The sequence below is a fragment of the Podarcis melisellensis genome, assembly GCF_964234715.1.
Source record: "Podarcis melisellensis genome assembly, chromosome: 13".
NCBI classification, from domain to species: domain Eukaryota; kingdom Metazoa; phylum Chordata; class Lepidosauria; order Squamata; family Lacertidae; genus Podarcis; species Podarcis melisellensis.
The window spans coordinates 9,001,494-9,016,553 of NC_138545.1; positions in this window are offsets into that span (position 1 = coordinate 9,001,494).

Here is a 15,060-nt window from a genome sequence, read left to right on the forward strand (position 1 = left end):
CTCAGGGCGGCTAACACCTAATATAAATACAGTAAAAGCATTAAAACAAAAAAAACACACCAAAAAACACACACCAAACAAACAATTGATTAAAATATAAGTTAGAATGCAGTTTACAACGCAGTCTCATTTTAGTGGTAGCCTATAGATCAAAGCCATAATGGGAGAAAATGTCAAATATTCACCAGGGCCAACTATCCATGCTGTTCCTGCATGGGCCAGCAAAAAGAGCCGAGGTACAATTTATATACAAAATCCCATATAAGTGGTTTCATCAAAAAAATAAATTGGGGGGGGGGGGTTAGACTGAGTCCAGCCCAAAGGCCAGGCGGAACAGCTCCATCTTGCAGGCCCTGCGGAAAGATGTCAAATCCTGCAGGGCCCTAGTCTCTTGAGACAGAGCATTCCACCAGGCCGGGGCCAGAGCTGAAAAAGGCCCTGGCCCTGATTGAGGCCAATCTAACCTCCTTGGGGCTCGGGACTTCCAAATTGTTGTTATTTATGGACCTTTGTTGTTAGGCTGTATCTTTGCCCCTAAATGCTACATCATTGCGCTGAAGCCTGAGCTGAACAACAGAGAGCAACAGATAAGGAGAAATAAGTAAACTGAATCTTTATTTCTTTAATATATTGTATTGCTGTATATTAAATGTTTTGGTATAAAAGTGTTTATTTTGGGTACCTCCTCCAAGGTGATACTCCTTTGTGTGAAGGATTTTGGAAATTTTAGGTTTCTGAATTTAAAGCAGATTAAACATGCTCTGTCACCTTAGATCAGGGATCAGGAACATCTGGCCAGTGGGCCCAATTTTGTGCAGCTGAGGCCCCAATTGTTAGGCCATTCCTGACCAACCACACCTACCTTCCTCACAGCTGACATTTTATGCGGATTCCAAGAAGCAATCAGGAGCCTAAGGAGATTTTCCAGTTTTTCTCTTCCTAGATGAGGGACCTTCTGGAGGGCTGTTTCCAGCTGTCCAACCCTTGGATTTTAAAGCCTTATTAGAAGTTGTTGCAGGAGAAAGACTGTGAGGAACATCATGTGACAGGACTTTCCAGGAGCATGCAAAACTGCTAAGTTTGCCTGTTAAATTTGCTGCAATGCTGAATATGCACACATGTATTTATGGCACTCAGATGTTGCTTTTGGCATGCTGTTGTTGTTTCTTGTTGTTTTTTGCTATTATGTTGTTTTGCTCTTTTATTCTGAAATTAATTTGGGGATGATTGATTTTCAAATGTATTCTTTATTTCATCATTTGAGCCACTTTGCCGACTAAAATCAAGAGACGCTAGAACTGGGAAGAATTCTGTGGGTCATCTAGTCCAAGCCCCTGCAATGCAGGAAACTCCGCTAAAGCATCCCTGAAAGCTTAACATCCAACTTTTCATTAAAATGCTTCAGTGAAATCCTTTGCCTCTCATGGGAATCTGTTCCACCTTCAAACAGCTCTTTCTGTTTGAAAATTCTGCTTGTTATTGGACTTCCGGGTTGGCGCCATCGCCGAATGGCGGACTCCCTCCGAGCTCCGGAGGGAGTCTGCTCGGCAGGGGCTGGGTCCTACCGCGCCGGCGATGCGGGGACCCTTAAAAACCACGGCCACGGAGGCCGTGGACATGGAGACTCGGCTGGCACCGTTAGCGCCCTCCCGACTCGTGAAGGAGCCTTTTTAAAGGCTACGGATCGGGTGCCGGGGAGAAGCGTGGTGCTTTGAGTCCTCTGCTATCCCTGCCGAGCGAAGCCGCATGCCATCCGGCGGAGAGCGCTGACTTCTTCCATTGAGAATTCGGACTTTTAACAACAACCCGTGAGTAATTTGGAAACTGGGTTCAAAAGGAGAAAAAAAGAATTTTTTTTCGGATTCGATACGAGCGGGGGGGGGGGGATCCAAAAAGGAAGTCAGTCCCCCTCCCTATTGTAAACATTCCAAAACAAGGATTGGGAAACCAAGGTCCAAAAAGAACTGTATTTCTGATAAAAACTAAGAATTCCACGATGGGAAATTACAAGAACTGTGCTGGAGGAAGAATTGAGGGAGAAGGAAAACGTAACCCCCCCCCCCCGGGAACCGGGGTGATTGAGGAGAGAGCCTGGTGAAAAGAGACGGAGATTTTGACAGCTGTCAAAGTAGCTGTCAAAGTCGGAAACTTAAAGAGGATTTTATTATGAGGACATTGCTGGTTAAGTTTGTTACAATTTGCTACAATTTGCTAAGCTTGGATACAAAATGGCGAAAACATGGATAACAATCGGACTTTTGAACTAGAGAAAACAAAGTTACAACAATCCCCCTAGAGGAGTTTCGGGACATTACAAAGATGGTCGTAAGTGGAAAAATACCTTCGGAATTTTACAGGACTGGTTATCTTCTGGGAAAGCTGCAAAACGGAAACAATATTTTGTCTACAGGGTGTTCAGCTAAAGGAGACAATAGAATTTTCTATTGAAGAAAGGAAGGGACTGAACGCAAGTTTTTGTTCCTGAATAACAATAATCCCTGCAGAGCTACTAAATTTCTGAATTAGAACGTTTTAGCAGCGGGACAAGAGGAAACTGGACTACAAATTGGAAAGAACAACGGGGGGAGTTTTATTAAAGATTCGAAGTTAAATGTCTTAAAAATAATTTTAGAAATAACTCTAAAAAAGAAAAAGCCAGCAAGGAGCTGGGGGGAAAATGTGATTTATGGACTTTAAGAATTCCAGGCAGACAACATAGATTGGTGGTCAGGGGGAAATTAAACCGGGGACGGGGGGGGGGGGGAGAACTAGAATCCAAAGGCTTGCCAACTATTTTCTGAATTGGTTTTCTTTCATCTACTATACTTTTTATTTCTTATTTCTTATATTTCTATTGTGTGGGGTGTCTTTATTATTTAAAAAAAAAGGGAAATTGTGGAATGAAAATGGGGTGGGCCCTGGGGAGAGAACTTTTGTCTTTCATTAAGGGTATTGATAAGGATTGTATAAATTTAAATTTGAACAATGGTTTAAACAAACTAAGTTTTAATTAGAACTGAGAGCTTGTGGAGCCAACAATATGAAAGGGGAATATGGTAGGGGTGGGGGAGGGGGGGAGTCCCAGAAAGTGGATGTATGAAAATAAGGCTCTGAATGTACTTTAATCTTTACTTTCTGTATTTCTGAAAATCTTAATAAATATTATTATTTTTTTTAAAAAAAGAAAATTCTGCTTGTTATTTGGTTTAGGGTTGCCATACTTCCTACATGTCCATCCTGGTGGAATTTACATTTTAAAGCAAATGTCCTGGATTTTGGGTTTAAAATAAAAAATAAGAAATTGTGCATGGGTTCCTCAGAGGCAGCAGAGGGGCCAACTGGTGATTTCCCTAAAAAAGCTCAAGAACCTTTTGTGTCAGGATTTTTACTTCTTGAAATATGGCAACCCTAGAGTTAGAATCTCCTTTCTTAGAATTTGAATCCATTGACATGGGTCCTACCCTCTGCAGCAGGGTAAATGTGTGTGGCGGGGGGGGGGAGGGAGTGGCAATTTGATGATCATGATGATGATGGGGAATCCTCTTTCCGTAAATTCCCATGTAAGTGCTATGAAAATGTAATTTTTTTCCCCCAGCATAGGAAAAAATTGCTGGGTTCCTGCAAGTGAGTCAAGACAGCTGTTATTAAACTATAGCTATACTGTATAGCAAGGAGTTTGCTCCCATTCCCTCAGAAAGAAATGGAGTTGGGGTGTGTCCTTTATCTCAAAATTTTGCACTGCTATTCACCCAATAACTTTACTCTGAGCTTCCTGTTGTCAGCTTCCCATGGAAAACTCATTTGATCATTTTTCTGCCTCTAAGGAGTAAAAAAAAGCAAAAGAGCTACTCAGAATGAAAACCCTGATGAAGTCATTCATAATTGTACCCAGCAATTACCCAAATCAGGGCAATTTCTTCACCAGATCAAACCTCCAGATGCTTCCCAGAAACAGCTAGAAAACAACAATCGAGCTTGAAAATGATAATAACTAACCCTGTGTACTGAGACCTGGGGTAGGTGCCAGAGGCAGTCAGGGTTCTAGCAATTAAATTTCCGATGTTCAAAGCACTTATTGTAATCATAGAATGGATTTGTTACATGTTGATTAAATGCAGCACATTCTCTATTATAGGGCTGGGTTAACTGAGCCATGCCTCATCCAATCTAGCCTTTTCATAGGCAGCTAGGATGGATGAACACAAGAGAGTCTGTGTTTAGAAGGAAGCCTGACTGCAAGGATGTTCCTACTGTTGGTGTTGCTGTTTCTCATACCTCCCGTTTCTGATACCTCTAATATTTTGAGGTGTCCTGTGAATGATCCTATTCCTGTTCCGCATGAGTGGTACCAGCCAGGTGATCTCATCATTGGTGGCATAGTTTCTCATATCTATTATATTTTCTATGAAGTTTTCTTCAAGGAACACCCAACACAGAACCTGTTCGATGTTCCATAGTAAGAATCTTACATGCCCTTAATATTCCTCCTTATCACATTTCCTTTTTGTTTTCTAAAGGGGTACAGGAAGTGAATTCATATATCATTATTTTTATTCACACAAAGTGTCTTTTCAATTCCTCTGCAGTACAGATATTGAGGAGGAGAATGGTGAAAATGAATAAGTATATGATGTAACTTATATATAAGTATATAAATTGTTAAGTATATAAGGTATATACAGTGGTACCTCGGGTTAAAAACTTAATTCGTTCTGGAGGTCCATTCTTAACCTGAAACTGTTCTTAACCTGAGGTACCACTTTAGCTAATGGGGCGTCCTTCTGCCACCACCACGCGATTTCTGTTCTCATCCTGAAGAAAAGTTCTTAACCTGAGGTACTATTTCTGGGTTAGCGGAGTCTGTAACCTGAAGCGTCTGTAACCCGAGGTACCACTGTATTACACTATATTCATATTCATAAATCATTTACTTTATTTTCAGCATGGTGACAAAATTCTACCAACATGTTCTAGCTTTGGCATTTGCTGTGAAAGAAATGAATGAGAATCCCAACATCTTGCACAATGTCACACTGGGTTTCCACATCTATGACAGCTATTTTGATGCAAGGATGACCTACCGCACTACACTCAACCTCCTCTTCAAAATGCGTAGGTTCATCCCCAACTACAAATGTGACACACAGAAAAGCCTCATATCCATCATTGGGGGACTTGGCTCTGATACTTCCTTCCATATGGTAGACATATTAGGTCTCTACAAGATTCCCCAGGTAAGCTATGTGTAGGGTTGCACAGAGATTTTATTCTTCCATCCACTGTGGAAAGTCACATGGTACAGGATGAATTATTTTAACATAACTGCATAACACCTGTACAATTTTTCTTAGCTGGCATATGGTTCCTTTCCTCCAGAGGAGAGTGACACAACTCAATTCCTGCCCTTTTATCGCATGGTGCCCAACGAAGCCCACCAGTACATGGGGATTATCAGTTTGCTTAAGCACTTTGGTTGGACATGGGTTGGGCTCTTTACTCCTAATGATAATAGTGGAGAATATTTCATGAAGAAATTCCAGCCATTGCTTTTTCAAAATGGAATTTGTTCAGCCTTTACACAAAGAATCCCACATCAAGTCCATCTCGATAACCTGGATGAAATGTATGATGTAGCATTAAATATGAATGCAGTGTTCACAGATAATAAAGTCACTACCTTTATCGTCTATGGAGAATCCCTGACAATTATAGCACTGAGAGGTCTTGTATTTTTGAGAGACCCAACAAATAAGGAAACCATAACATTTAAAAAGGTGTGGATCTTGACAGCTCAGACTGATTTCATATTAACAGGATTCTCTAGGTTTTTGGATTTTCAGCCCTTCCAAGGTGCCATATTGTTCACAGTTCATTCACAAAATCTACTAGTATTCAGGGAATTTCTTCAAAGCATAAACCCTTCCTGGACCCAGAGCAGTTTCTTCAAAGTCTTCTGGGAGCAAGCATTTGACTGTATATTTCCAAATCTTGATGTGCCAATGAACACCAATGAAGTGTGTACCGGGGAGGAGAGCCTGGACAGTCTTCCAAGGTTTTTTTTTGAAATGGAGCTATCTGGCCATAGTTACAGTGTCTACAATGCTGTTTATGTTGTGGCTCATACTTTGCATGCCATTTCTTTATCTGGATCCAAGCAGAGAGTAATGAGAAGCAGTGAAAGATTAAAACTTCAGGATCTACAGCCTTGGCAGGTAATACAAAAATATTTCATTACAATTTTCTTTCAAAAGTAATACTTCTGTGGAACGCCCTCCCATCAGATGTCAAGGAAATAAACAACTATCTGACTTTTAGGAGACTTCTGAAGGCAGCCCTGTTTAGGGAAGTTTTTAATGTCTGATATTTTATTGCATTTTTAATATTTTGTTGGAAGCCTCCCAGAGTGGGCAGGCAGGGTATAAATAATTTATTATTATTATTATTATTATTATTATTATTATTATTATTATTATTATTTTAACATTTCCTTCCATACTTTTATCCTATTGTTTTTTTACTGAATGCATATGAAATCTTACATCTACTGTCTTTCTCCCTCTTTTTGTCTTTTTAATATGATTCTATTAAAGTTTTTTAAATAATGCAATAAGATGGGGGAAAATAATCTAAATAAAAACAATAACAGAGAGAAAGCACCAAAGGAAAACCAAAAAAAGGAGAGAAGAAGATGAAGAAATAGGAAAAAAAGATTTAAAATAAAAGGACTTCTGATTTTCTGTTTGTCAGTAACATAAAAGAAAAAAAATCAAAATATTCACTCAAGAAAAATATCCATCTGATCTACTTTCTGTTAGGCAATGCTTTACAAATCTTTGAGCACAAATGTATCAGATTAATTCACTTCTTCAAGCCAGGAAATAGCTCATACAACAGATGGAAATTTGCATCAGTGGACAAGCTTCTCTCAGTCATGCATTGTAATCATCTCAGAGAAGGGAGGCTTTTGAGGACCCTATGCAATATATTGGGCCATCTGCTCTTAAGTCTCTCAGCCCTGTCTGGGTTCCCAGGAGCTGACAACTTCTCAGCCTCCTGATGTAGAAAATGGATGTTTCAGAGTGAATTTGATAGCCAAATTTTATCTCAAAGGTATGATAAATCACTTGCCGACAAAAGGCATCAGTCCGCCATCTTCCTTCCCCAGAAGTCCCCATCTGCTGTGTCAAAACAGGTAATTTTTATACTTGGTCTAGTTAAAGTGAAGCTCCATAACTAATGCTTATAAAGAAAGATCTTTGTGAATCATGGCATTTTGTTCAATACCTCCATTATGTTCTTTCTCCTTAATCTTTCTTTTTCAATTAGCTGCACCATTTTCTTACTGAAATTTCATTTAACAACTCAGCTGGAGAAACAGTGTCCTTTACTAATGAAGGAGAAATGGGAGGTGGATTTGACATCATGAACACGGTCACCTTCCCAAACAAGTCTTTCCTTCAAGTGAAGGTTGGATGGGTGGATCCCAGGGCTCCCAGTGGAAAAGAATTCATCATTCATGAGGACCTGATTATATGGAACAAAGGTTTTAACCAGGTTTGGAATCTGGGTATCCCTTTGAGCCAATGCACTTTTGAGATAAGCACTACTTCTCTCTTTGATGTCTTCATGGGAATAGGCGGGAAACCTAGATGGATGCAACTGTGCACTGAGCTTTATTTTCCCTATTCTTAGTTGAAATTTTAATAATATTTATTATGCTTTCTTTGCTGTATGTATGGCAGAGCTTAGGATGATTCAGATAAAATATTCTCATGGTGCAAATATGGGTGGTTTCTGCTTCAACTGAAAAGGGTCCATGGCTAAATTGAGGATTCCATATCAAAGTATTTTCATGTCTAAAAAGGGCTGACAAAAGCCCAACCTTTGAGATATTCCTAAAGAGCCAGTATTACTTCCCAATCTGAACCACATTTGGGAGTGGCCAAAAGGCTCTCAATTGCTGTGTTTTTGCGTCTATAAGATGCCCCCATGTATAAGACGAACCCTAATTTTGGGGACTCTGATTTAAGGAAATGGGGGGAGATACTATCTGTGTATAAGACAAGCCACAATTTTGAACCTTATTTTAGAGTAAAAAAAACATAGTCTTATACACGGAAAAGTACTGTAGCTTCTTCTGGCTTCATTTGTGGATGTGTTCTGTCGCTGGTTAGAAGCCCACATTGGATCTAAAGTGACTTCAACCAGCTTCCCTTCTTCTTTGCCTAAGTTGCACAAATGTGAATTCTGGTTGTTGTGACTCGTCACAAGGCTCTGTAAAACATGTGGCAAAGTATGGGTGACTTTGTGACATAAACCTGTGTCATTAACTTGGACTTGTGGGACTCAATGGTGCTGTGAATAAGGAAGACCTCACCTAATCATGGCATGCTTAGGAGCCTGATAGAAGATCTAGACATTTCCCCCTTTATCAATTCCTAAAGATGCAGTTAATAAAGTGGCCCTAATGGAATCCATGTCTTGTCTATTGCCTCTTTTTTTTGTGTTTCCAAAGACAAAAAAGTGAGGCAATGGCTATGCTTTATAAGAAGCAGCTTTCTAGGGCAATTTTGAGAGAGATGAAAGGTTCATTTCTTATTTCAAGTGCAGTGAGTGAACACATTTTTCAATAAATATGTCTCCCTTATGAGATTACTTCTGTTTCTAAATAGGGGGTGCCCATTTCTCTGTGTAATGACTACTGCCGGCCTGGTAATCAGAAGAAAACGAAGGAAGGGCAGAAGTTTTGCTGCTATGATTGTACTCCATGTCCAGAAGGGAAGATTTCCAACCAAAATGGTATATGACATTTTTCATTGTTCACTATTTGTAAAGATTATTGTGTTGGATCTATTTAAATGCTATGTTTTACTTGAACCACACTATCCTTCTTGGAGTAGTTTGCTAATATTTTTTTCTGCTTTAAAGGAAATATTAAAATGTAAATAAGCCTTGTGCAATACAATGTGAATAGATTTGAAAGTGCTGCCCACACATCTCAAATGAGTGGGGCTTCTGTGTATGACTGCAATTAAACATAGCAGACATCCATGTGGGGTGAAATGAGGCCAGACTTTTATTCATTATTGCACAGATAAGCAGGGGTGGCAAAAGCATTGGGCAGGTGTGATGGTTGTATGGGGTTACTTGCGCGTAAATTGCCTTCGGTTTGGTTAGATCGCTTGCTCCACCATGCTTCGGGTTAGAGCTCGCGCTCTGTGACCTGTTAGTCACTTGCAGAATCCGTCAGTGGGCGTTTCCTGAACCTCTTCCAGCATAAGAGCTGTTTGACTCCCAGTCGCCTCCTATGTTCCCTGCGCGGAACGCGTCTGCACAAGTAAGGGGAAGGCAGGGGCGTGCCAGCGCTCTCTCCACTGGATTCAGGTGAAGGGTCTGGGAGCCCTGTCTCCAATTCCCCTATCTCCCTCTCTTCTCTATTGGTGTTACACGGAATTCCTTCCCCCTTGCTGGTCCCCTCTCCGGCAGAGCTCGGGAGCTCTGCCTCCGCCTCTTGCTCTGATGTCAGTTCCCTGACATCCACCTCCCTCCCAGAACCCCCTCCACCTCCGGCCGAACCCTGTGACGTGACTTTGTCCCCTTCTTCAGCCGACGATGCAGGGAACCCCCGAAAGGAGCTGCCGTCGTCATCCGAGGACTCAAACCCCGCTTCCCACCCACTCCGATCTCTCACGGGAGGGGTTTCCCAATCTGATTCCTCCTCTCCGGACGATTCGCCTCCTTCCTCTTGGGAAGCTGGAAAACTCCCGAACTCCTCCTCCTCGTCATCGGTGGTGGCAAATTGCTCTTCCCAGAATCTCTCCAGGGGTTTGGGCTTTCTCGGATACCTGTTGTGGAACTCTTCCACCAGATATCTATCCTCTATCTCCCCTGCGGGAACCCACGTGTTCTCTGACTCGGGTTCCCCCTCCCAAGCTACTAGGTACTCCACCTGCCGCCCCCGCCAGCACGAATCCAGGATCTCCATTACTTGGTGGTGATGGTCCCTCTCTTCCAGTTGTGGGTGTGTGAGCCCTTCTCCTCCTACCCCCCGGATTCTCCGCTCCTCCCTGTACGGTGAGAGCAGTGACCTATGAAACACCGGGTGGATTTTCATGTTGTCTGGCAACTTGAGCCGGAAAGCCACCGGGTTCACCTGGTGTGTTACCTCAAATGGTCCCAGCCATTTTGGCCTCAGTTTTTTACACCCGCCCTTGATGGGTAAGCCTTTTGTGGATAACCACACCCGGTCCCTCACCCTAATGGTCTCCCCTTCACTGCGGTGTTTGTCTGCTTGTCTTTTGTACGCCTCTTTGGCCCTTTCCAGATTCATCTTAAGCTGCTGGTGCAGGGCTTCCATTTCTTCCACGAACTGCTCTGAGGCGGGCACGCTCCACCCTTCCTCCCCCCTCCCGGGAAAGGTCCTGGGGTGACACCCATAATTTGCCAAGAACGGGCTCATCCCCATGGACACATGCTCCGCATTGTTATATGCAAACTCTGCCAGTGCTAGCTTTTCTACCCAATCGTTCTGTCTCTCATTGACGTAGCAGCGTAGATATTGTTGTAAAATGCTGTTCGCCCTCTCTGCTTGCCCATTAGTTTCCGGGTGCTTCGCCGTCGAGAATCCCACCTCCACCTGCAATAAGTTCATAAGCCTCCTCCAAAACCTCGAGGTAAATTGTTTCCCTCGGTCAGAGATAACCCTCGAAGGAGCTCCATGCAACCTGAAGATGTGGTTCACGAACAACTGGGCGGTCTCCTCTGCTGTCACGGCATGAGAGCACACTATAAAATGGCATATTTTGGTTAGCAGATCTACTACTACCATGACTGCTGTCTTCCCTCTAGATTTGGGTAAATCTGTCATGAAATCGATAGACACCACCTCCCAGGGTCTTCCCGGTGTGGGTAAGGGTTCCAATAGTCCCGCCGGGGCGGCCCTCTCTCCCTTGGACCTTTGGCAGCGGTCACACCCCCGTACATACTCTCGTACATCTTCCCTCACCCTTGGCCACCAAAACTCCCTGGTGACCAGCCACATGGTCTTGTGTTGTCCAAAGTGCCCCACTGTTGGTTTGTCGTGAAACTGTTTGAGCACCCTTTCCCGCAAGGCCTCCCCGGGCACATACATTGCTCCCTTGTAATACAGCAGTCCTTCCCTTTCCTCAAAACCTCCCCGGTCTCCCCCAGTTCCCCTGAGTTCCCTGATTCTGGTTTGGGCGAATTCATCCTGGCAAATTAGTTCGGCCAGTTCCCGTTTCCCAACCAACGCTCCCCCACAAACCCATCGTTCCTCAGGGAACACGTGTCGAGCTTCTGGTGGTCCTTCTCCTTCCATGCACTCCGGTTTCCGGGAAAGCGCGTCTGCTCTCACATTCTCTTCTCCTGGCACGTACTTGATCTCAAAGAAGAACTTGGAGAACTCCTGAGCCCACCGAATCTGTCTCTGATTGAGAACTTGCACTGTTCTCCAGGATTCCAAGTTCTTGTGATCCGTGCAAACCTGAACCTTTTGCTGAGCCCCTATTAGGATATGTCTCCACTGGCGGAACGCTGCATAAATAGCTAACAGTTCGCGATCATACACCGTGTAGTTCTGTTCCGATTTATTCAGCTTCCTTGAGAAGAAGGCTCACGGCCTCCAGGTGTGTTGGCCCCGTCCTGGCTGGAGTAGCACCGCCCCTATGGCTCTGTCCGATGCGTCGGTCTCTAGCCTCATCGGCTTCTGCAGGTCCACGTGCAGGAGCTGTTCCTCCGAGGCGAACGCCTTCTTTAGCCTTTTGAAGGACCGTTGGGCACTTTCCATCCAGACGAACTTCTTTTTGCTACTGAGGCAATCCGTGATGGGCGCGGTCAAGTGGGCGAAGTTCTTGATGAACTTCCGGTAGAAGTTGCTGAACCCGAGGAACCTCTGTACATCCTTCTGGGTCTTGGGGGCCTTCCAGTCCAGCACCGCCTGCACCTTGCTGGGGTCCATGGCTAGGCCTCTGTCTGACAACCTATATCCCAGGAATTCCACTTCTTTGGCATGAAACTGGCACTTTTCCAGCTTCACCCACAGCTGGTGTTCCTGTAGCCTTTTAAGCACTTCCCTGACGTCTTGGACATGCTGCTTTTCATTGTCCGAATAGATCAGGACGTCGTCCAGAAATGCTACGCAGTTCTTGTACAGCAGGGGACCCAGCACATGGTTCATGAAGCTTTGAAAACAGGCTGAGCCTGACTGTAATCCAAATGGCATGACTAGGTACTCAAAGGCCCCTAGGGGGTGAACATGGTGGTTTTCCATTCGTCACCCTCTCTCATTCTAATCAAGTTGTATGCTCCCCGAAGGTCCAGCTTGGTAAAAATCTTACCCTTCCTTACCCTAGTCAGAATATCATCAATTCTGGGCATTGGGAAGGTCACGGGTTCTGATACCAGGTTTAATTTTCTGAAGTCCACTACAAGCCTGGGCCTATCCGTGTGTTTTTTTTTGTCCACAAAGAACACAGGGCTGCCCCCCACTGCCTTATAAACCCCCTTTTCAGGTTTTTGTCTATAAAGTCTCGCAACTCCTGCATCTCTCGGTCCGACATGGCATACAGCTTACCCACCGGCAGCTGCGCCCCAGGGAGTAGGTTGATTTGGCAGTTGAAGGGCCTATGTGGCAGCAGCCTGTCCACTTCCTTCTCGCTGAAGACCTCTTGTAAGTCCACGTACTGTGGTGGCACTTCCGCACTCTGCTTCAGTGTGGTTGCCGCCACTCTGGCCAACCTCACTCTGGGCTTCACTCCCCCAGGCAGTGTTCCAAACAGTGCGCAGACCCGAAGGTGACTGTCCGCTGATGCCAAGCCACCACTGGATCCTGTAGCACTAGCCAGCTCATCCCCAGTATTATGGGGGGTCCTGCCAGTGTGGCCACGTGAAAGGCAATGGTTTCTGTGTGCCTGGACACACTCATTCTCATTGGCGGGGTTTGATGTGTTACCTCCCCTCCCAGCAGCTCCCTGCCATCTATCGTGGTCACTTGGAGTGGGAAATCAAGTGGCAGCAGGTGGATCTGGTGCTCCAGTGCAAACTCCCTACTAAAAAAATTACAGGAGCTGCCTGAGTCCAGCATTGCCTTCACCGTGACTGGGTGTCCATTTGGGAGTTCTAGCACTACTTCTACCGCTATAGAAACCTTGGGTGGGTCCGGTTGGGGCACTTCTATTAGTTGTTCGCTTGGCTGCTGCGCCCCCCTGTGGGCAGTCAAGCGCTGGCGTTTCCCTACACCTTTTCCTCTTTCCCCTCCTCCTCATTTCCAGCGGCTCCCACCATCCCTTGCCAAGCCTTTCTTTGTGGGCAGACTCTGGCAAAGTGTCCTGGCCGTTGGCAGAGGAAACATTTCTTGGTGCTTTTCCCAGCCTTTCACTCCCTTTTGCCTCCTTGGTGGGCGCTCGGAACCTCGCGTGCGCGCGCCCCATCAATTTCCATTGGCACCAGGTCATCGGAAGGCTGCCTTGGCATCTCAGGAATGCGGTAGTCAGGGCAACGCTCTCCTCTCCCTTCCTGCCTTTCCAAAGCGCGCGCTTCCTGGCGAGTGCCTATCGCCATCGCAGCTTTTGTCAGCTGATCCATAGTCTCCCGGCGGGGCGCGCGGGAGAGCTCATCCTGGACGGTTGGGGAAAGTCCCTCCTCAAAAAACATCCTTACGGGGGGGCTATTTAGATCCCATTCCAGCCTGTGTATTAACATCGCAAAGCGGGACCAGTAGTCTCTAACGGAAAGATCCCCCTGCTTGCATCTCATCAGCTCCCGCTGGGTCAGACTCTCCCGCAATTGGCTTGAATACATAGCGTCCATCGCCTGAAAAAACTTCCGGACGTCCTTCATGGCGGGGTTCTGCACGGCCATTAAGGGTCTAACCCATTCCCGCGTGCTCCCCTCAAGGTGACCCACAATATACGCCACCTGCTCTGCTTCGTCAGCAAAGTCCCCATGCTGCAGCTGCAAGGTGTACTCTATTTCTGTTCTGAATCCATTATATTCCTGGGGCTTCCCTCCAAATTTGTGTACCAGTCCTGGCACCTTCCTTGCTACTGGAGTGGGTCTCACCTGTGCGTCTTGGGTGCGCCTCTCATCCAGCCGCGCCATCAGCAGGGATACATGCCGTTCCAGCTCATAGTTCCTCTTCACCAGGTCCTGCACCCCCGCAGCTTCCTCCGCTGCCCTGGTGCCTCCAGTTTGGCTCATGTTTCCCCTGCTAGCGCACAAGTAACCGCAGCAGTGACTGACGGATTGCTGTGATGGTTGTATGGGGTTACTTGCGCGTAAATTGCCTTCGGTTTGGTTAGATCGCTTGCTCCACCATGCTTCGGGTTAGAGCTCGTGCTCCGTGACCTGTTAGTCACTTGCAGAATCCGTCAGTGGGCGTTTCCTGAACCTCTTCCAGCATAAGAGCTGTTTGACTACCAGTCGCCTCCTATGTTCCCTGCGCGGAACGAGTCTGCGCAATTAAGGGGAAGGCAGGGGCATGCCAGCGCTCTCTCCACTGGATTCAGGTGAAGGGTCTGGGAGCCCTGTCTCCAATTCCCCTGTCTCCCTCTCTTCTCTATTGGTGTTACGCGGAATTCCTTCCCCCTTGCTGGTCCCCTCTCCGGCAGAGCTCGGGAGCTCTGCCTCCGCCTCTCGCTCTGATGTCAGTTCCCTGACAGCAGGGGTCAACAAGGCTTACCAGGCATGGGCCGGATCACTTCCGTGGAGATCGTCTGCAGGCTGGGCCGGCGCAGTGCAACTCTGGAAATTGCATCTGTGCATATCCGTGGTGACAGAAATCATGTCTGCACATGTCCGCGGCACCGAAAATCGCTTCTGCGCATGCCCAGATGCTGAAAATCATGCCTTTTCAGCATCCGGGCATTCACAGAAGCGATTTCCGGGGGCACGGACATGCTCAGACGCGATTTCTGGCACCATGGATGTGCACAGAAGCAATTTCAAGAGAAAAAAAATGGTACAGCCCATGTGCCAATTTCTGGACCTTCCACGAGCCGGATCCAGAACCCATTTGGGCCAGAGCTGGCCTGCAGGCCTTAG